The sequence below is a fragment of the Papio anubis genome, chromosome 5, assembly GCF_008728515.1.
Source record: "Papio anubis isolate 15944 chromosome 5, Panubis1.0, whole genome shotgun sequence".
Taxonomy (NCBI): domain Eukaryota; kingdom Metazoa; phylum Chordata; class Mammalia; order Primates; family Cercopithecidae; genus Papio; species Papio anubis.
In genome coordinates, this window is record NC_044980.1 from 137,007,487 (window position 1) to 137,030,417 (window position 22,931).

Consider the following 22,931-nt stretch of genomic DNA (forward strand, 5'->3'; position numbering starts at 1 on the left):
ATCAAGTGACTATGACAAATTATTGTGTCCAGGGAAAAAATGTTCTTAAAAAATGAGTTCTCCAGAGGCATTGATTTGGGGGATAAAATATAAATATGCATATTAAATAATAGCATGCCACAGTGGAAAGAACATGAATTTTGGAGACTGGTTGACCTGGGATCAGATCCTGTCTTCACTGTGGGCTGGTTGTGCAGCTTTGATCAAGTCGTTCGATCTTTCTGAGCCTCATCCGGGCCCTGCTGGCTTGACAGGAGAGTTAAATAAGTTGACATAAGTATGTAGTGCATATGGATCATAGTAGACATTCAATACCCTATAATAATTGTATCAAAAGGAGGGTGGGGTGATTATTCTTTGAGAAGTGGAATTTCTGTTACTGCCTGATGAAATAAAAAAAAAAAAATCCTGTGGGTTCAGACAACAGATGAGTTTGAACAGATCCTTAAGTGACAGATTTAAGGGTTAGAGAGAGACCCTCAGTTGGGATAGCATGACATGAACCTACTTTATGGGCATATGCAGGCATATGGAGAACGTGGGATGAAGATCATGTACTTGGAGTGAAGTGGATGGCTGAGGCATAGGAGTGATGGAAAATGAGATGAAAAGGGAAGGCTGAGCTATAATGGTGAAAGGCCAAAGGGTTACTCTCAGAGATGCATTGCAGTTATTGAGATTCTCCTCACTTTTATTAGATCCTTTGGAACCAGAGAAAAGGGACATTTAGAAAGCACAGAACGATTTGCTAGTGGTTAACATAAAAGATGCTATCATTGTGATTTATCATGCATTGAAAAGAGATCATCTTAATTTATCCATCCCCTGGAACTTGAGGCAAGAATTGTTCCAGAGAAATGCTTTGACACATCCATGGGACAACTGTTTGAACTACCTAGATTAGCAGCATCACATTTGTTCAGCAGCATCATCACCTAATACTTATCAAGCCCTTACTCTGTACCAGGTACTCCGCCTAGTGTATTCTGTGCATTACCTCATTCAATCTTCTCAGTAACCCTAAAAGCAAGTGCCAATTTTATTCTCATTCTACAAATAAGCAAACTGAAGCTTAGAGACATTCCATAGCTAGAAAGTGCTGAAGCTACCTTTGAACACAGGATTGCCTGTCTCCAAAATCACTACTCTCAGCAGTCTCTAACACCAGCCTTACTATCTCTTTGTACAACTATTATTCAATCACTGCCCTCTCTCCTTTTTTCCCCATGTCCTCAAATGCATTGCATTTTCTTTCTGTCTCTCTCCCCTTCTACTCTTGCCCTTGCCCAAGCTTTCATTTGTGAACTCAATGCCTCAACGTTTATGGAACACACACAGTGTGCCAAGTGCTCTATTAAGTGATTTTACTTCTCCATGTTATTCTTTCTCCATAATGCCTGACATGGTACTAGAAATGAACTCAATAAATACATAATCTTGTTAGGTGTGGTCTAGTGCCTCAAGGAATTGAATAACTACAGGATATTTTAACTAAAATTCCCAGAGTTGGGATGCACTCTTGCCTGCTTTCCTTCCTCTCCTTCTTTCCTTCCTTCCTCTTTTCTTTCCTTCCACAAATATTTGTCATATGAATGTCTATATCAAATACTTTGCTAAGTGCTAGGGCTACAATAAAATACACAGAAAGGCAAGTAAATTTAATTAAACACTTTTATGATCCAGGACCGGGCTGCAATGGACATCTCCTGGAGGCTGTCGCTCAATACTTGCCCCTCTCTCAATAATGAGTAATATAGTGCTTGTCACTGCTGCCCTTTAAAACTCCAAATAGAATCAACTATGGACAAGAAGGGCAACACCAAAGATTAAATAAGGGGGAAAGGGAGGGGGCCTGTGGGTAAATCTCATCCATTCCATTCTATCCAGTGATCAGATATTTTGAAGCAGGGGGCAGGTAAGATCCTGTGGTCATCCTTAAAAATCATGATCTGAGAGGCAGAGTTGGAGAGGGTGAGCTTTTGGAAAACCATGGGAGCTGGATGGGACAGTTCTAGTGATAAAGCAGTGTCTGAGTGTGTCCAAGTGTTACGGAAGAGGCATTTGTGTCTCCCCAAATTTCATATGTTGAAGTCTTAACCCCTAATATGATAGTATTAGGAGGTAGGGCCTTTGGGAGATAATTAGGTTTAGACAATGTCATAAGGGTGTGATTAGTGCCCTTATTAGAAAAGATACCAGAACTTCTCTCTCCACCCTGTGAGGACACAGCAAAAAGGTGGCTATCTGCAAACCAGGAAGAGAGCCCTCATTAAGAACTGAATCTGCGCCGGGCGCAGTGGCTCATGCCTGTGATCCCAGTACTTTGGGAGGCTGAGGCAGATGGATCACCTGAGGTCAGGAGTTCAAGACCAGCCTGACCAACACAGTGAAACCCCGTCTCTCCTAAAAATACAAAATTTAGCCAGGTGTGGTGGCGGGTGCCTGTAATTCCGGCTACTAGGTGAGGCAGGAGAATCGCTTGAACTCAGGAGGCAGAGGTTGCAATGAGCCAAGATTGAGTCATTGCACTCTAGCCTGGGCAACAAGAGCGAAACTCTGTCTCAAAAAAACAAACAAAAAAACAAAACAAAACTGAATCTGATGGCACTTTGGCATTTTGATCTTGGACTTCTCAGCTTTCCAAAACTGAGTTATAATTTTTGTGTTTAACCACACAATGCATGGTATTTTGTTACAGCAGCCTGAGCTGCCTAAGACACCAAGTTTCTCTAACAACATGACTAAATGGCTTCTGTGAATGACTGACAGGAGCAGGCAGCACCCTTTTTTCCTTCTGGCTGGGGTGGTAGAAGATTAACAGGATGCCATCCTACCTTGCTGACTTGGGGAGAAACAGTGTTTTCCAAATCAGACATATATATGTGGGGAATTTCTCATGGAGATTAGGCAATGGATCTAAAAAGGTACTCTCCTCATGCCTGACCTTAGCTCATCCCATGGAGCCCTCTCTATTGTGAATCTGAAGGCTTAGCAAAAATCCTCAGATTCACAATATTTTCTCAATACATATCAGAACATCTGCAATGAACATGTTTCTATGTTAGACAAAGTGGATTAATTTTATTATAAACAAAAACCACCTTCAAAAGAGTATTCATTGTTCGTTTTTGATTTTAAAAAGTAGAACCGCTTGCATGAGTTCACCAATTCCCAACTGGTTGGTTCAATGCATTACAAGAGAGGAACTCAGCAACCCTGGCTCATATTTTATCAGCCATAGCAGGACATGGAGTTTGGATTTGGGGGATCAAGGCACTTTCAATTTCCAGTATCAGAAACTCATTTATTTATTAAATGAACAAATTGAGTATGCTATTTCATATTCTATTTTAGAGTATGAAATAGAAATGTTACTTTCTCATTCTTTGTCACCCATTAATAAACAGTGCACATTTGTGTAACGGTAGGATCAGTAAGTTAGTTTTGGTCTCTTACGTAAGCCATTTCATGGAAGCTTTTCAGTAGTACATTATTGCTTTCACCTTATTTTCAGAGATCTCCTGGAAATAACTAAATATGGGACTGTTTTATTATGTTAAAAAGTTTAGTTAGCAGAAAATGCAATATAACATGTATGTCACACAAGTTTATAGCCTGCCTACATATTAGATATTGATAATTTCAGGGTAATTTCAGTCTGTAAGTTTGTTTTTCTCAACCACATTATTTATCTTTTATTCTTATCCAGGATGAATGTAAACCTTTTGGGTTTTTCTTCCTCTTATCCATTCATTCAGAAGATATTTACTGAGTACCTATCTATGCCATGCAGTCTCTTAGAGAATGGGAATACAGCAGTGAACAAGATAGGTAAGAGTCCTGCTGTTAGGGAACTTAAATTCTAGATTAGTGCTGTCCTGCAGACATTAAAAAAAAATTATTTTTTATTTTTGTGGGTACATAGTAGGTGTGTCTGTTTATGGGATATATGAGATGCTTTGATACAGTCATGCAATGTGAAATAAGTACATCATGGGGAATGGGGTAACCATCCCCTCAAACATTTCTCTTGTGAGTTACAAACAATCTGATTATACTCTTTAAGTTATTTTAAAATGGATAATAATTATTGACTATAGTCACCCTGTTTTGTTATCAAATAGTAGGTCTTATTCTTTCTTTCTTTTTTTTTTGTTGTTGTTTGTTTGTTTTTGTAGCTGTTAACTACCTCCACTTCCCCCCAAGTCCCCTCATTACCCTTCCTAGCCTCTGGAAACTATTCTTCTACTCTCTGTCCACGAGTTCAATTGTTTTGATTTTTAGATCCCACAAATAAGTGGGAACAGGCAGTGTTTGCCTTTCTGTGCCTGGCTTATTTCACTTAACATAATGCTCTCCAGTTCCATCCATGTTGTTGCAAATGACTAGATCTCATTCTTTTTATGGTTAAATAGTATTCCATTGTGTATATGTACCACATTTTCTTTATCCATTCACCTGTTGATGGAGACTTAGATTGCTTTCAAACCTTAGGTATTGAAAACAGTGCTGCAACAAACATCGGAGTGCAGATACCTCTTTAATATACTGATTTCCTTTCTTTTGTATGTATACCCAGCAGTAAGATTGCTGGATCATATGATATCTCAGTTTTTAGTTTTTTTCAGGAGCCTCCAAACTATTCTCCAAAGTGGTTGTACTCATTTACATTCCCACCAACAGTGTACACCAAAGATTCCCTTTTCTCCACATCCTCATCAGCATTTGCTATTGCCTATCTTTTGAATAGAAGCCATTTCAACTGGAGTGAGATAATATCTCATTGCAGTTTTGATTTGCAATTCTCTGATGATCAGTGATGTTGAGCACCTTTTCATATGTCTGCCATTTGTATATCTTCTTTTGAGAAATGTCTATTCAAATCTTTTGACCATTTTTGATTGGATTGTTAGACTTTTCCCTATAAAGTTATTTGAGCTCCTTCTACAATCTGGTTCTTAATCCCTTGTCAGATAGGTAGTTTGCAGATATTTTCTCCCATTCTGTGGGTTGTCTCTTCGCTTTGTTGATTGTATCCTTCACTGTGCAGAAGCTTTGTAACTTGATGTGATCCCATTTATCCATGTTGCCTTTGGTTTCCTATGCTTGTACCTACACTCAAGAAATCTTTGCCCAAACCAAAGTCCTGGAGATTTTGCACAATGTGTTTTGTAGTAGTTTCATAGTTTGAGGTCTTAGATTTAAGTCTTTAATCATTTTGACTTTTATTTTTGTATATGGTGATAGATAGGGGTCTAGTTTTATTCTTCCAGCAGAAGTTTATTTGATGATGGAAATGTTCTAATGTGATTAGATTACATTAGGAAATGATTTACTGTTCAATGTAGTATCCTGTAGCCCCATGTGGCCATTGAGCACATAGGCTATGGATAGTGGATAGAATTATTTGACTTCAATACGTTTAAATTTAAATAGCCACATGGGACTAATGGCTACTGTATTGGACAACACTGTTTGGTAGGAGAGGCTGACATTAAAGAAGTAGATGCAAAACTGGCTGGGCACAGTGGCTCATGTCTGTAATCCCAGCACTTTGGGAGGCTGAGTCAGGAGGATCACCTGAGGTCAGGAGTTCGAGACCAGCCTGGCCAACATGGTGAAACCCCGTCTCTACTAAAAGTACAAAAATTAGCCAGATGTGATGGCAAGTGTCTGTAATCCCAGCTACTCAGGAGGCTGAGGCAGGAGAATCGCTTGAACTGGGGAGGTGGAGGTTGCAGTGATCTGAGATCGCACCATTGTACTCCAGCCTGGGGGACAAGAGTGAGACTTCCTCTGGGGGAAAAAAAAAAAAGTAAATATAAAACCAAGGCAGGTACTGTGGAGGAAATAAACAGGTGATGTGATGGGAGTGGTAGAGGAGGTTGGCTTCAGGGAGAGGTGTCAGGACAGCCTCTAGATGAGAAGAAGCCAGACTCATGAGAAGCTGAAGGAAGAGGATTGCAGGCAGAGGAAACAGCAAGTGAAAAGGCTGAGCCTGGGATTCCTCAGAAGTGCACTGAATGCACTGACAGCTGTCCCTTTCCAGGCCCACATCGAGGCTGGAGGCTTCTACTTTGGGATGGCAAACTTTCTCATCTGGGGGTACCTCTTCTGTGTGGGAGCATGCGTTAGGCTCAAGAGTGACCAAAACGACCCTGCTGAGATCTGCCCCAGGTGAGCTGCCATCTCTTCTCTGCACAGCAGCTGGTGCAGTAGCTGACCTCATGTCCTGGTGCCTCCAGCCACATTCTTTTAGTTCTCATACCGTAGGTATACACAGGAAGCACAGTAGCTGTTTGCTGCCTAACCTAGTTTCTGCATGTAAACCTTTTCTGATTTCTCTGGGGATATAACTTACTTCCACTCTTTGACTCTTTTCTTTATCCACATTCCAATGACTATGACTTTCCTGTCTTTCTACCTCCTTCACCCAATTTGTGTCCTCTCATTTGTTCTGTTCACCAGTTTGCTGACTCTTCTCCCTTCAGCATCTCCCACAAGGCATATATGTGTTTCTATTTCTAGTGTTATCTGTCTATAGCACCACAAAGCACTTGAAATATAAGACATTTGATATTTGAGATATGACTGGCCTTATTATTATTATCTCTATCATAGTTGTTATCATCACCATCATCATTCCAATTTTTACAGATGAGAAATAAAAATGAGGCCTAGGGAGATGTAGTGCCTTGCTTTAAGTCACCAGCTGGTAAATAGCCCAGCTATGATGTCTGACTCTGAATTCAATGCGTTTCCAAAGTACTCTACCCATCTTCCTCATCATGTTACTTCCCTATTGAGCTGGTCAGTAATTGAACTGCCTTTCAAGTTTAAGAACTTGAGGAACTCAAATAAATTGTTTCTTTTCCCTGTTTGAGAAGACCTGCAGCTTCTCATTTTTCCATGCTCACTCCTATGGCCAGAGTCAGTTACAAAGATATTGTATTCTGAATAATTAAGAACATGCTTTGTTATTTTCAAAAATTTTAACTGAAATTAAGACACCAAAAAAAAAAAAAGTTCTCCTCGAGGATTCTAGGATCTCAAAATATATTTTTTAATAGACTCCTTGAGCTTAAGAAATACTGACTTGTGTTTGTTTATTCTAGTTCACAATCCTGTTTAGAGAAGGCTGACCCTTGCTGCAGCAATCTTGACTAATACCTACCAGCCCCACTATCTCCTATTGTAAATGCAGTTCCAGAATTTGGAAGAGAGTAGGTTCAGGGGGCTAAAAAGAAATCCTGTTGGAAAGGCAAAAACGGGTCTGTGGAGGTGAGGGCTTCTAAGTTTTTTGCTTTCAAAGCTGGGCTGTGCCTGCCTTTTCTTCTCCACATCGGGAGCCTGTGGTTCATAGGAAGAGGGTTTAGGATCACGTTAATCTGGGCTGTTGGGCCTCAGATTGCAGACCTTAAGAATAAAATAAATGAAATATTTTTATACATCTCTCCTAATTCTTTCATAAACTTTGAAACTGAAAACCATCTTGGGAGGAAGGCACTGTCCTGTAAGCCCAAGAGGTGGTGCTTTGCAGGGTTTACATGTGTGGCCTCTGTAATTCTGACCACCTGGATTTGAAGTCTGACTCTACCCCTTTGCCAGCTACATGAGCTTGGGCAAGCTCACCTCTCTGTGCCCCAGTAATGGCATTTAGCAGGTAGAATTTTTCAGTATTAAATGTAGTAATATATGTGAAATACACAAGTAGTTGACAAATGGCTGCTATGATTTTTATCATTCCTGAAAAAGTTATAGATGCTATACAGTGTAGGAATGTCACAATCATTTCTTTTTTCTGAATTGAATTAAATCCAGCGTTAAGCCCTCATTCACTAAGATTGGCAAAATTCCCCAATAGTAGGCAATTTTATGGATCTTCTCACCTCTTTGTATCCTATACCTACCTCCAGACTTAGCCCAGAAGATGGAGAAGGGCCTGGTCTTCAGTCTGTGCTGGTCCCACTGTTTGCCTGCCATGCTGAGAGCTGGGCCTTTCCTGTCTGTCCGGTACTGCCCTGGGGTCCTATCACCTGGCCCAAGGATCCCATGCTGCCATCCCCACTTGAGCCACTACCTTTCCCCATCACACTGTATCACATTCAACTGAAGTCCTGCTCTCTGTGACCATGGAATCCTAAAACCCCAATCTCGGACCCCCAAACTATCTCCTACATGATTAACACCTTGACCTTCTCTAACCTCAAAACCAGACAGCTGCCAATCCCTTCCTGTAGCACAGGCAGCTTTATCCTCTTGATGAGACTCAACACACTCCAAACAGGAGCAGAATACCAAATTCTGCACATTTTATTAGGAAGGTTATGGTAAATATTTGAGCTTGAATCCTTTAAGACAGAGATTGGACTCCCCAGTTTGGGCCACAGGCTCACTACAGGATTATCCAGAATAATTCACACATTTATGTTATAGCCCCTGTAGGTATTTTAATTTTTAAATACTGCATTAACAAAGCCCTGAGTGGAGGTTTTCTTTAAGCTTCAGTGCTCTAGTTACCCTACATTCTCATGGTAATGCCTGTTTTTAGGTTTCAAGACACATAAAAAAATTAATTACTTTCCAGGGCAGGGAGTCCATAACTGTAAACACAAGGCCTGGTTATTTTTCTTAAAAGAAGAAAAATAAATATTATCTCATTCTTGTGAATGGAGCAGTGAAGGCATAGGACAGAGACACATATTATAAAATAATTTCAATATTAAATTATAAAGCATCCTGATATGTTAATTTTTTACAGAAAAGAAGTCTGAATTATGTATTAGTGGCTTTCCCCAAATTCATTGGTAAATAGCAGAGTTTTTAATTCCATATTGCCCCTCTTTGCTGCAATAAATCTCCAGCAAATGGAGACCCTTAATGATAGATACTTCATTACTTATGGAATTAATGATAGACATTTTAGTTTGGGCTGTTAGAATCTTGGCATTGAGCTCTGTACCATTTTGTGGACGTCCAGAAAAGAAAACATTTTTTTGCAGCATCAGGCAATTGATATTTTCATGAGATTATCATAGTTCTCTTTTAAGATAACCCTGCATTGGTGGTTTCTTTTCTTTTTCTTTTTTTTTTTTCTATCTTTCTTTCTCTTTACTCTTCTGATATTTCCACAGACAGTGATTATTATTGATCTTCTCTATCACATGTGGATATTTTGTGGTGAGACTCTCAGATTTTTTCTTTTTTTTTTTTACTAGAGAATTATCATGCAGCTTGTATAAATTTTCCATGCTGAATTCCATTAACCCCAAATCCAGGTATGTAAAAACACATTAATTTGTAAGAAGCAAGAAAATTGCATTTTAACTCAAAATCTAAGTCTGAACACCACTGAAATAAAATGGGCTTTAAAAATGAGTTGTTCAGTTGTATGTATGTATCTGATAAATAACAGATGAGAATGCTTATAATCAGAAATACGTATTACTTCCCTTTGAAATGTTTTATAGAGAAGACCTTTGATCTTTGTCGTTTGTTCCCCATCTCTGCCTCATCTTTCCCTTTTCTATTCATTCTACGAATGTGTCTTGGTCATCTTGTGAAGGTGCTAACAGATTTGAACTTGATTCTGTAGGTAATAAGGAGCCAGCCACTATTTTAAAGCAAGAACATATAACATCACTAGTCATCAGGGAAATGCCAATTAAAACCACAATGCAATATCACATCATATCTGTGAGAATGGCTATTACCAAAAAGACAAGATAAGTGTTGGTGAGAATGTGGGGAAAAGGAAACCCTTGCACACTCTTCATGAAAATGTAAGTTAGTACAGCTATTATGGAAAAGAGTATGGAGCTTCCTTAAAGTATTAAAAATAGAACTACAATGTGACCAAACAATCTCACTTCTGCTTAATACATATCCAAAGGACATGAAATCAGTAAGTGAAAGAGATATCTGCATTCCCATGTTTATCGTAGCACTATTCACAATAGCCAACATATAAAACCAACCTAGGTGTCCATCAATGAATAAAGAAAATGTCTTATACTGTATATGCACAATGGAATACTATTAGCCTTAGTAAGAAAGAAATCCTGTTATTTGCAACAACATGTATGAAGCTGGAAGGCATTATGTTAAGTAAACCAGACTCATAAAGACAAAAACTGCAGGATCTCATTTATATGTGGACTGTGAAAAAGTCAAACTCATAGAAACAGAATAGAATGGTGGTTACCAGAGGCTGTGGGGTGGGGAACTGGAAAGATGTTGGCCAAAAGTCACAAAATTTCAGTGAGATAGTAGAAATAAGTTCAAGAGATCTACTGTACGTCATGGTTACTTCTATTAATCACAACATATTGTATATAGAAATTGCTAAGAGAGTAGATTTTAACTATTCTTATCACAAAAAAATAAGTGTATGTGTTCATGCATGTGTTAAATACCTTGATTTACCTATCTTACAATATATACATCTATCAAAACATCATGTTGTATACATCACTATATGCTATTTTTATTTTTCAATTAAAAAATAAAGAAAATAAAGCAGAGGCATAATATGATCATGTCCACTTCTTAGGATTGCAATAATATCAATGGAAAACAAACTAGCATTGTTGATTCTCTAGGCTTTGGGACTGGTACCAAGGATAAGAGAAGGGAATAAGGGCAGACATATGAAGAAACCACAGGTGATAAGAAACTGTGAGATTCATATTGAGTACTAAGTGGGGATGTACTGGCAGAGAATGATAGCTGAATGAATACTAGGGAATAAATGGTGTCAGCTAATACTCCTCCCACCCCAAACACTGGTGACACAGATATTCTCTTTCTTGTTCTCTCCCCTGAAACTGGTGCTACTTGGAAAAGGCTTTCATTCCAGCTTGTCTGCCCTGGAACTCTTTGTTCTCTGGTTTCCGTGGTTGCAGAATCTAGCAAATTGAACACAGTCCCTACAGAGCACTGAATTGTGGATGTTAAAATTTACGATGGAGCAATTTGGTTGTGCCCTGTTCCAGAAGAAATGGAGACATTTAATTTTTCACGTGCTTCAGTGGCAGCCACTTGTTATGACTTCAGATCAAAAGGTGGTGCAAAGTTAGTTTTAAATTATTTTAACATGTGCAATTGGAACACTGAGATGATTTATGAAAACAAATGATCTGAGTTGGCACTAAGGGGTTTTGAGACTCATTTTTCAGCCATTTATTTTTAATCTCTCTGAATATCTTCAGCTCTGCTGATACCAACACTCACTTCTGAAGCCAACAAGCCGTCTGCTTATAAATACTGAATCAACTGGTAAATCACATTAATTTGATTTTGTTCATTCCACTCAGCTTCTAAGAAGGTAACATGCCTTTTAGGCTGCACAGACCTTGGTAATCTAAATAGGAGCAGACCTGACAAAATCTTAATTAGATGTAGACCAGGGCTAAGGTTTGCCACCCCTTGGAAATAGTGTTGTTCCCAAGGGGCCCTACTCAGACGCTGGTGCATTCTTGGGGAAGTAGGGCCTCATGAGCCCATTTTCTTTTGAGAGACCTTACAATAAATTCCTTACAGGGGTCTCCTTTGTGTTACTGCTCATTCTTCTGTCTGGGGAATACTCTGGCTTAATCACAGGTGAACATAGACACGAATTTCCAGGTACATTTATACTATTTCTCTGATCAAGGGACTGGAGCTAGAAGAAGTGAAAGAGAAGCAGTACAGTGGTTAAAGATGAACTCTGAGATGGCAGAGATGGGTCAGATTCCTACCACTGCTTTAAACCAGCTATAGACTCAGCCTAATTTTTCATCTTCAAGCCTCATTATCTTTACTTATAAGTTGAGCTTAATATACTGGATTTATTTTATGTCATTATTGTAAAAGTTAAGACAGTGTATAAAAAGTGCTTAGGCCAGTTCCTCACATACTATAAGAACTCTATAATAATGTATATATTATCATGTATTCCTGTTCATGTGACGTTGAGAGGTGACAGAAGGCTCTCTACCTCCAACATTTCTTGTTAGTGCTATTTTAACAATAAAGAGCTTTCCTAGGTTTAAGGAACTAGCATTTAATTATACTGAGTGATATGCAAATATATGCAAATAATGAATTTCTATAGGTAGATACACATTCCTGAGACTGACTTTATTTGAATGTAACATGGAATCAAGAAAAGGGGCTTAAAACTTATCAACTCTGGTGTAGTTTTTTTTAAAGTCACAAAATTGTTATTTGCTGACTTGTATACATATATTTTATTTGAACTCACCCTCAATTACAAGACTTATATATCACTAAGAGTTTTTTGAAGAGAGAACAAAGAAACATTTCACTAGATGCATATTTTGATTATAAGGTAAATTCTGATTTCGTAAATATTAAAATACGGGGGGAAACCAACTTATAATTGAGGAACGATCTGTCTACTTAGAAATACTGGTATTTAGTATACATAAAAATATGTACCATAAACATGATTCTACAACTCTAAAAAAAAATTCTGTAACTTCCTTTTATCACTTAATACATCATAGACTTTTGTTCGATTCTATATATATATATATATAGATCTATCCAACTATAAGAACTACTACTCATAAGTTCATAAGTTTAATATATATATATGTACCATGTCGATTTGATCACTCTCTTATTGATATTGTTCAACAGATATTTTAAGCTTTTATTGCCATGGACTCCTTTAAGAATCTGTAGACCTTTTCCCAAAAGGTTTTCAAGAACCCAAGATTTGTATACATTTTCAATGACTTCATATTACCCCTGGGGTTCACTCCTAGGCCCTTCCACCCTCTGTCTAGCCTAAAATCCTTAGAACCTCCACCTGTGGTCAGCCTAAGATCCTTAGAGCCTCTAAACTGTGCAATTATTATCTGCCATAAAGAAACACACATGAAAACAATAGTAAACTATAAAACAGAGCTTTATTTTATGTTAAAATTAAGATATCTTAGTTCTAAACATTCCGATTGCAAAATTCTTAATACATTCATTGAATAAATGATATGTCATTTATGAGGATTCCTGCTTTGCTGAGCCTGAAGCATGTGTACAGTCTGTCTATTCGTTAATATAAAAATAAACTTTATGTGTTAACTAGAAAGCAAAGTCAGTTGCTAAGTGAATTTCATATGAGACATACAAATCAGTACAGACTCTGCTATTCTAGGGTTTAACTTTCAAATTTTTGTTTAGAGTGTCATGTATTTGAAAATATCATTAATAATAGGTAACATTTATTTGATGGTATTATAGCTAAGAATAGCTAACATTTATGGAGAACTTGATATGTGTTAGACCCTTTACTAAGTACTTTAAATGTGTTGTCTTATTTGGTCTTCACAACATCCCCAGGAGGTGGGTGATTTTATCAACCTAATTTTACAGATGGAGGAACTGAATTTCATAGAGATGAAATAAGTTACCCAAAGTCACACATCTAGAACATTCTGGAGCTGGGAAACAGACCTACTACTGCCATGTTTATGGCTTGACCTCCAGTCATTATACAGATAGGAATTTTCAGATGACAACAATATCAAACACATTTTTTTGAGATTTTGTTATCATGTTAGCTGCTGTCCATATGGCCTTAACTTTGCAGATTAAAACAAAAATATGAACAGCATCAAAAGAGAAAAAATAAATTCCAAAATTTGTCTTCTTGCTTTTAAGTTCAGAGACCTTCAGAAGGAATATTCAGAAGATAGCAATTTACATTTGAGGGATATCAAATCTCTGAACTCTCAAACTAAATTTTGATGTTAGGAAAGGTGAAACTTCTGGAGGAGTATCACCCATTGGGAAGAGACAGAGACAGGTAGTGGGAACATGGTGGGCTAGCCTGAAGACCCTGCCTTGCATAGAGTGTCTCTCACCTCTGTGGGCTTTAGTTTACTTCCATAAAATGGCAGGCAGGGAGAAAATTCAATATCCACTCATAGTTCTCAAACTCACATCTCCTCCTACCTATCATTTCTTTTTCTTTTCTTTTTTTTAGCCTACCATTTTACAGATAGTTTCTGACAGTTGGTCCTTCATCGCTAATCTCCACTCTGCTTCTCCCTCTGCTTTCTTCCACATTTGTTCAAGGCATTCTCAGGGATGTATTAGGAAGACAGCAGGGTGATTTCTGGCTCCCTTTTTCTTTTGCTCTAGCTACTACCCTTGCCCAGAATGTCCTTTTTGCTCCATTCTTGCTATACAAATCCTATCTATTCTTGTAAATCAGCTTAAATCTAGTAAGGTCAACCCATTTGGGAGAAATATCTGTGTAGCTTCCGAGACACTGAAGGGAGAAATTTTAGCCCTTGTTGACCTCCCTTCTCTGGAGCTTGTAGAACACAATTAAGTTGTGAATTCTACTGAGTTTATTGCACTCTTGTTTCATATATGATTATCTTATTCCTAAGAAGATTACAAAATTTTTAAGCCAGGGCCATGTTTTAAACTTATAACACCCACATAACATGGTTAAAAGCTACGACAGTCTCACTCAATGAAATATACATGCTTGGCTATCTTTACTTTACACTGTCCATATTTTAACTTTATACCTTTATGTCTCATATGAGAAGTTTGAAAAAAATCTCTCTGAATATACGACTCAGGAAATTTTAAGGAGTATGCTTTTTCTCTGAGTAAGTATGTGTCGTTTGCATATATAAGTATATGCAGGTTGAAAAGTCACTCATTCAAACAAACCTTTGATCTCCTTTGTATATTTGCAATATAACAAATGGTCTTCAGTTTTTTCATGAAACCCATCTAAATTTCATTGTGTAAGGAGAGAAAGAAGACAAGGGGGACAACCATACAGAAAGGTTCTGAAAGGTCAGTTTCAGAATTTTCACTTGAATTTCAGTGCTGGGTTTACTGCCCATTGGAAGAAGGGCTCCAGTTCCTAACGTGTATTTGTCTGCATCCCAGGAGTTTTTATTTTTTTAGGCTGCTTTCTTTGCAAATGGTGATTCATTTAGCTTAATCCTTGTCAAATCACTGGAGATAGAATTGAAATGTAAATTTTCTTCCTTTATTCCTCTTTCTTCCTGTGGGGAGAAAGCCTGGGAAAGGACTACATACTTTCTCCCCAACAACTAATGCTGAAAACAAACATGACAATAAGCTCCCCTCCCTTTTCCCCTTCCTTTCCTTCCTTTTCATGCCCTTCTCTCCATTCCCTTCCCTTCTTTTTTCCCTTCTCTTCTCTTGTCTTGATTTTCTTTATTTTATTAATAAGGCACACAGTCACATTTCTTGCATATTAAATGACTCAGATCAAAGAGATTAGGTAACAGTCTTTGAATATGATTTAAGCTCTCAGTGGCTTTTCCATTTCATGGAAATGGTAATACCTAGAAGTTTACTGCTTCTAGGTATTACTTTGAGTATCCCTTGGCCCTTTGAACCTAAGGAAAAGGACCCTTGGATTAGGAGATGAGTTACTCTTTGAGGTTACAACTTCTTATACTCGTATCAACTTCAGCTTTGCCCATGTAAGGAAAAAAGAGGTGCATCGCAAGGCTGCCAGTCACTTGTGATTTTTCAGGGTGTTCCCTGCTTACTGGCATTCAGCTAAAGAGTTAAATAGGGAGGAAATCCATCCCAGTGCTCCATGTGCAGCCACTGCTTCCTAGTATGAGGGGATGGAAACCAAGGCAGGTAGGGGTGAGACCTTTACCTTTCCATAGCTCAAGAGCAATTCCTGCTCATCTCGGGTGTTGCTCCAGAATATAATCTTAGGCGATGTAGAATCAGAATCTATGACCTTTTCTTGAAATCTGGAGTCTTCTGGGATGAATTGTAACAGGGAAAAAAGGTATAAAATAAAAACACTCTAGCTATCAAAGATATTGAATGTGCCTGGTGCCAGGCGCTGTAGTAGAGTCTGGACAGGCAGAGATAAAGTAAATATAACCAAGGTATGTTCTCTCCAGAAACTCACAGCTTAGTGGATGGTGCAATAACTGATGAATGGAAGACTGTCTAAAGAACGGAGGATGTAACATTTGAGCTGGGCCTCAAAGAATAGGCAGGAGTTTACTAGGTGGAGAAAGAGATGAAGGAAAATATTATAGCTTTAACTCTTCAAATATGCACAATTCTCTGTATTTCCCTTTGTCTAACATCCTAGGAAAGGTATATTTTTCTTTCTTCTCTTTTGCGCCAAAGCCCTCCTTGTTAAAGTGTACCCCAAGGACACCTGCTCATCTGCTCAGAATCACATAGAATGCTTTTAATTAATTAATTAATTAATTTTTATTTTGAGTCTCACTCTGCCACACAGGCTGGAGCACAGTGGTGCAATCATAGTTCACTGCAGCCTCGAAGTCTTGAGTTCAAGTGTTCCTTTTGCCTCAGCCTCTAGAGTAGCTGGGACTACAGGCACATGGCACCACACCCAGATAATTCTGTTTTTTTTTTTTTTTTTTGTAGAGACGAGCTCTCACTGTGTTGTTCAGGCTGGCCTCAAATTCCTGATGTTAAATGACCCTGCGGCCTTGGCCTACCAAAGTGCTGGGATTGCAGGCATGAGCCGCTGTGCCTGACCGCCTAGACTGTGTTTTAAAATGCAGAGGCTTAGGCCCTATTGAAGACCAACTGAAATGGAATTTACAGGGGTTGGGTATAGGTATTTGCAGAAATGCAAAGGTGGTGAGAGTTTTAAGCTATTTCCATATTTTAAAGCTGTTGTCATATTGAAATTGAGGAAATGTCACCAACAGAGTAAACAAAACTGACTTTTGGTCAGGTGTTACACTTAATGTCTGCTCCTCTTCCCCAATGGCCCTGTTAGTAAATTCCACAAAAGTACTGTCTCAGTCCTTTCAGGCTACCAAACCACAGTGCCACAAACTGGGGGCTTATAAACTACAGAAATTTATTTCTCACAGTTTGGGAGGATGGGAAGTCCAAGATCAAGGTGCCAGCAGATTTTGTGTTTGGTGAAGACCTACTTTTAGGGCTGTCTTCTCACTGCACCCTTAGATGGTAGGAACTAACGAGCTCCTTTGGGCCTCTTTTATAAAGTCACTAATCCCATTCATGAGAGCTCTGCCTCCCACAGGCCCTACCTCCCAGTTCCATCACCTTGAGGGCCAGGATTTCCCCATATGAGTGTAGGGAGTGGATATAAACTATCTGATCATAGCAGGTGTCCTAGGCAGCTTATCAAGTACTAATCTGCAGACCCACTCTTGAGACTTGCTGTCTAGCTGCCTACTCTGAGCACACAAAGGACACTGAGGTTCAGAAGGTTCAGAAAGTGGCCACTCCCTTATTTTTCAAATAAGAAAAGATTGACGATGCAGTCATACCCAATAAATACTGCATCGGAAATTACATTTCTCCAGGTGCCTACTGTGCCCGGTCTCTATAGGACTGATTATAAATGGAACAGCCTCCCAGATTGTTTCTCACAGTTTAGGTTATAAGTTCTCTGCATTATAAACACTTCAGAATGTTTTCTGTAGAAGCATTTCCACTCAGCACCTGTCAGATAGTGGCATGAAGTGGTAGGGACTCTTCAGTGGAGCCAAATTGTCCTAAGTAGGTCATCATTAACCCTCTTTTGTGAAGAGAATGGCCATATCAGTAATGAATTAAAGTCATAGACAGATTGAAAGGGGAGTTTTGGGGATTTTTACATTACATGACCATTGCTTCTTATGCTAATAAGAAGTTTGCTGTGTGTTGTATCACAGTAAGTTATAACTGCTTTTTAATGCTTTACATGCAATTTTCATGCCTCTATCTCTAGAACAGTGATATCAAGTGGGGGCAATATGGCCCCTGCAACACTTGGCAATATCTGGAGACATTTTTGGTTGTCATAACTGGGGATGGCGTGCTATTAGCATCTAGTGGGCAGAAGCCAGTCATGTGGCTAAACATGCTGCCTTGCACTTTACAACCTCCAATGACAAAGAATTGTTTGGCCCTAAATGTCAGTAAAGTCAAAGCTAAAAAACCCGCTGTAGAGTCAGAATTCTTTATCTAGGGGTCTTATTCTAGAGGCTAGAAGTCAATGGATGTGCCCCTCTGAAAATTTGTGCAAAGCCTTGTGTGTATGTGCATTGTCTAGTAGAGAAGATCTGTGATTTTAATCTGATTCTCAAATTCCTCAAAGGTGACAAATCACAAAACTTCTGTCCTTGTCCTGGCCCATACCCAGAATGTCTTCCCCATTGATTTTTGGAACCATATCTCTTACTTTCAATGAAAACCTAGTTAGCATTCCTGTGTAAATGTGAACAGATAAAAAGCGTGACCCTCTATCTTTTTTTTTTTTTAAATTATACTTTAAGTTCTGGGATACATGTACAGAACGTGCAGGTTTGTTACATACGTATACACGTGCCATGGTGGTTTGCTGGATCCATCAACCCGTCATCTACATTAGGTATTTCTCCTAATGCTATCCCTCCCCTAGCCTCCCACCCGCCGACAGGCCCCAGTGTGTGATGTTCCTGCCGTGTGTCCATGTGTTCACATTGTTCAACTTCCACTTGTGAGTGAGAACATGCAGTGTTTGATTTTCTGTTCCTGTGTTAGTTTGCTGAGAATGATGACTTCCAACTTCATCCACGTCCCTGCAAAGGATATGAGTTCACCCTTTTTTTAAATTTTTTTTGTTGTTTTTTGAGATGGAATCTCGCTCTATTGCCCGGAGTGTAGTGGTGCGATCTTGGCTCACTGCAACCTCCACCTCCTGGGTTCAAGCGATTCTTCTGCCTCAGCCTCCCAAGTAGCTGGGACTATAGGTGCACACCAACCCACCCCGCTAATTTTTGTATTTTTAGTGGAGATCGTGTTTCACCATATTGGCCAGGCTGGTCTCAAACTCCTGAGCTCGTGATCTGCCCACCTTTGCCTCCCAAAGTGCTGGGATTACAGGCGTGAGCCATGGTGCCCGGCCAAACTCATCCTCTTTTATGGCTACATAGTATTCCATGGTGTTTATGTGCCACATTTTTTTTATCCAGTCTGTCACTGATGGGCATTTGGGTTGGTTCCAACTCTTTGCTGTTGTGAACATTGCTGCAATAAACACACGTGTACATGTGTCTTTATATCAGGATGATTTATAATCATTTGGGTATATACCCAGTAATGGGATTGCTGGGTCAAATGGTATTTCTGGTACTAGATTGTTGGGGATGTTATAAGGTAGATGGTCTTCTTGTGGAAGACCACAAAAGGTTAAATATTTGCACAAGAAGACCGTCTATCTTGTAACATCCCCCTTCACTCTCAACTGTGTCCTGGTCCTGGTTTGAATGATAAGTTGCAAAGTAACGATTCAGATGTATTATGTCCACTTTGAGTCTCTCCACGATTTCAGGAGTTCCTCACTGCTGAGGCATAAACTCTGTGTTTCAAAAATAAATCCATGCATGAAAATATACAAATACACAGAACCCCTTCGTTGCTAACCACCACCTCAGGCTATGCAATTCTTTTGGGGTATAGAAGGAGAAAAGACTGTATGACAAGTGCCACAATTATGTTAAATATTTTACTCAGGATATCTTTATGTACTAAAAACAGATAACATTTAGAAATCTCATTATGGATACAAAACACTTGCCAAATTAGGGTGTGTTCTCATCACAATCTGTGGCCTATATAGCTAAAAAAGTCCCATAAAATATTCAAAATGTATCTAAAGTCTAGTCCCAAGAGAGTCACATTTTATATATTTTACTTTGTTGTTATGAGGCTGGCGTTATTTTGTGTGTGTGTGTGTGTGTGTGTGTGTGTGTATAATATATTTATCTAGCACTTGTTTCTGGGAAAGTCAGTTAACATTTCTCCAAATCCAGGAAAATAATTCTGCAAAATGTGGTAACTGTAATCAATTTTCTCTAAAGTGCCTTCCAATCTAGAATTCCATGCTTGCTCGTTCATTCATCCATTCACTCATTCACTCATTGATCTCTTCAAACTAATAGAGCAACTACTCTCATCTAGGTTCTGTGCATGGCCCTGTAGGTACAGAAATGAGAATTACCCTTTTAGACCCCAAGAATTTCAGGGCCCAGTAGGCAAAGTTGATATCCATGTTACCATGGGTGTATGGAGCTGAATTCCTAGCATAGCTGGAGGAAAAAGAGAAGATAGCTGATTCAGATATGGAGAGGAAGATATGTTCATTTACTATTTGAATATAATTCAGTAATGAATTCCTCTGGGAAGGCGATAGATCCTCCTCTAGATATAAACTCTGTTCTGGCAGGAAATCACCTCTTCCCTTTGGATCTCTGGTTTTAAGAGTGGAAGAGTGGGGTGATTAATGACAGAGGCTTTGCTATTAGCTCTGGGTTTGAATCTCAGCTTTAGGGCTTACTATACCATCTTAGGCAAGAATGATCATTGCCTTGAGGTTCTAAGTTTCCTCATCTTTGGACTGGGAATAATAATATGATTACTGATATTTATAATATCATATTATTTAAATAATATGATATTTAAAATAATATGATTATTTTAAAGGGTTATTTAAATTGATTGAAGAAAATGATGTGTGAAAAGCACCTGGCACCTAGTAAGTACTCCTTAAAAGTTAGTTTAGGGCGTTGTTGGATGTGGTTGTCATAACTGAAAGAGCATAGGCAGTACTGTCCGACACACTTGAGCTTAGACCCGAGCCCTGCCACTGACTAGGGGTGTGATAGCAGGCAAATGACTTCCTCATCCCAGCCTCAGCTTCCTTATCAGTTTAATGTGAATAATAAAATGCACCACACAGAATTCTTCTAATGATTTAAGATGACAGTGTATGTAAAGTGATTGGCATATAATAACATCTACTTTGGAAGTCATTTCTGTTTCCTTAAGTTCTTTCCATTTGTTTTACATTGTTCCTCCACTGAAAACTTCTATACAGTCTCTCATTTGGTCACTCATTTGTTCATTAAAAAATGGTTTTATACGCCAGGCACGGTGGCTCATGCCTATAATCCCAGCACTTCAGGAGGCAGATCACTTGAAGTCAGGAGTTCGAGACCAGCCTGGCCAATGCAGTGAAACCCAATCTCTACTAAAAATACAAAAATTAGCCAGACATGGTGGCAAGCACCTGTAATTCCAGTTACTCTGGAGGCTGAGGCATGAGAATCACTTGAGCCCGGGAGGCAGAGGCTGCAGTGAGCCAAGATCGTGCCACTGCACTCCAGACTGGGTGACAGAGGGGGACTCCGTCTCAATTTTTTTTAAAAAGCATTTTTGTGTGTGTGTGTGCTAAAGTGAATCCAGATTTCAAAGTCAGTCTTCAGGGAGGCAAGGACCAATACTGTATCTGATTTATCTCGTCACCGTCCTTCTGCTTATGGTGGCCCCATTTTAGCGACTGGAGCTCTCTAACCAGGCATAGGTGCTCTCTGCACCTGCCTCTTCCTGTTTCTTTGTGACAGACTCTCCCTTAGGATATGAATATGTGATAAGTTCAAATGATCTCTGCTTCAGGAACATCAGAGTCAAACTGGAAAGGAGGGAGTTTTCAGGGAGAACAATTGCCTCTGGAGAGGGTGGGTGCCCGAGTGTAGGAAATTGGTGCTAAATTGCCTACTCTCATTTCATTCTCATCTCACATGTGCATGTCAGGATCTTTGTCCCCAGTGTGACACCTCCCGAAGATCATCAGTTACTGCTGGGAGAGCCACTGTCTTTTCCCTTGTCTTCTGCCTCTTTGAAGCTTTTCCCTGGCATACATTCCCTGCAACTATTTGTCCTGCTATTATGATAAATGTGCTATCTGTTGTTCTCAAATTTTGGGTAGTAGTCAAGGTGTAATGCAGGTTGATGGGCTTTATTTAGTTTGGTGGTGACATATTTATTTTATTCATTTCAGATTTTGTGTGTGTGTGTGAAATTTAGTTCTATAATAAAGGGGACTTTTTAATGTTTGTTAGATGATTGCATTCTTAAGCCCTTTGTTCTCAGACATTTGATTTCCTATGGTCACTTTTGGAATGAAAATAATATCCTAAAAACATAAACAACAAAATCATGGTCCAAACCAAATTCAAGCCCCTTCCATGCTTTTGAATCCAGGCATTTTGCGTGCAATGACTAGGTGAAGGTACGGCTCTGGCGGCACGGTCAAGCTTCTGCACCTGCAGTTCTTGAATCTAAGCCACAATTGCTGATGTTCCACTGGAAAGGACACACACTAGAAAGGAGGGTTAGAAAAAAAATGTTATTTTTTCATTTTTTGTTTTCTTTCTGCCTTAGTGAGTGTACTTGGATGAATTAAAAATGGGTGGGCAATGCCGAACATATATTGTAGTCCACTGGCTTCCAGAAAGCTGAACAGAACAATAAGCAAGCATGACTCCACAGGTTATCACATCGAAGTAGATCCAGTGGCATTTTATGGTACTAGATTCTGTAAAATAAAGTGGGACTTATTAATGTGTAAATACATAGTCATTATATATTTATACTCTGTAGCATATATAATTAGAGTTATACTGACTGTATAATTTGTGGTTGGTAGGCACAGTTAGGACGGTTCAGATAACCATGTACTGCAATTATGTAGTAATTGCTATTCTTTGAGTAAAAGTAGTAACCAATAAAGTGAAAACTGGCAAGTAATTGCCTTATAATTATTTGGGAAAGGAATTGTTCTAAGTAACACAACTGAAGATAAACAGATGAACCTTTCATTTGATAGGTGATGCTAGCGGATTATCAGAAGCTCTGCAGTCATATCAAGACAGGTTCCATGCTATTTTTTTTTTTCTGTTCTTTTTTTTACTTTAAGCAATCTGGGTAGTATGTTGATTTCATAGAATCTAAATGAATCCTACTTATGGCTGTTTTAGTAATTATCATTAGAGATTGCTTTCAAAACTGGGTGCAGGTTAATACAGAGCAGAGCAAATCCTCTTTTTTTTTTTTTTTTTTTTTTTTTTTTTTTTTTTCTTTTTTTT

At 38.8% G+C, this 22,931-nt stretch overlaps 1 protein-coding gene and 1 long non-coding RNA gene across 7 annotated transcripts in view; both read left to right on the forward strand.

Annotated features, from left to right (window-relative positions):
- Positions 1-22,931, forward strand: part of KCTD16 (potassium channel tetramerization domain containing 16) — a 313,564-nt gene that overhangs the window by 174,877 nt on the left and 115,756 nt on the right. The gene's annotated exons all lie outside the window — the stretch shown is intronic.
- LOC103885478 overlaps positions 10,013-22,931 on the forward strand; it is a 33,755-nt gene continuing 20,836 nt past the window's right edge. Inside the window, exon 1 of the long non-coding RNA XR_648580.4 lies at positions 10,013-11,277. This is a non-coding gene — a long non-coding RNA (uncharacterized LOC103885478). The remainder of the gene's footprint in view (positions 11,278-22,931) is intronic.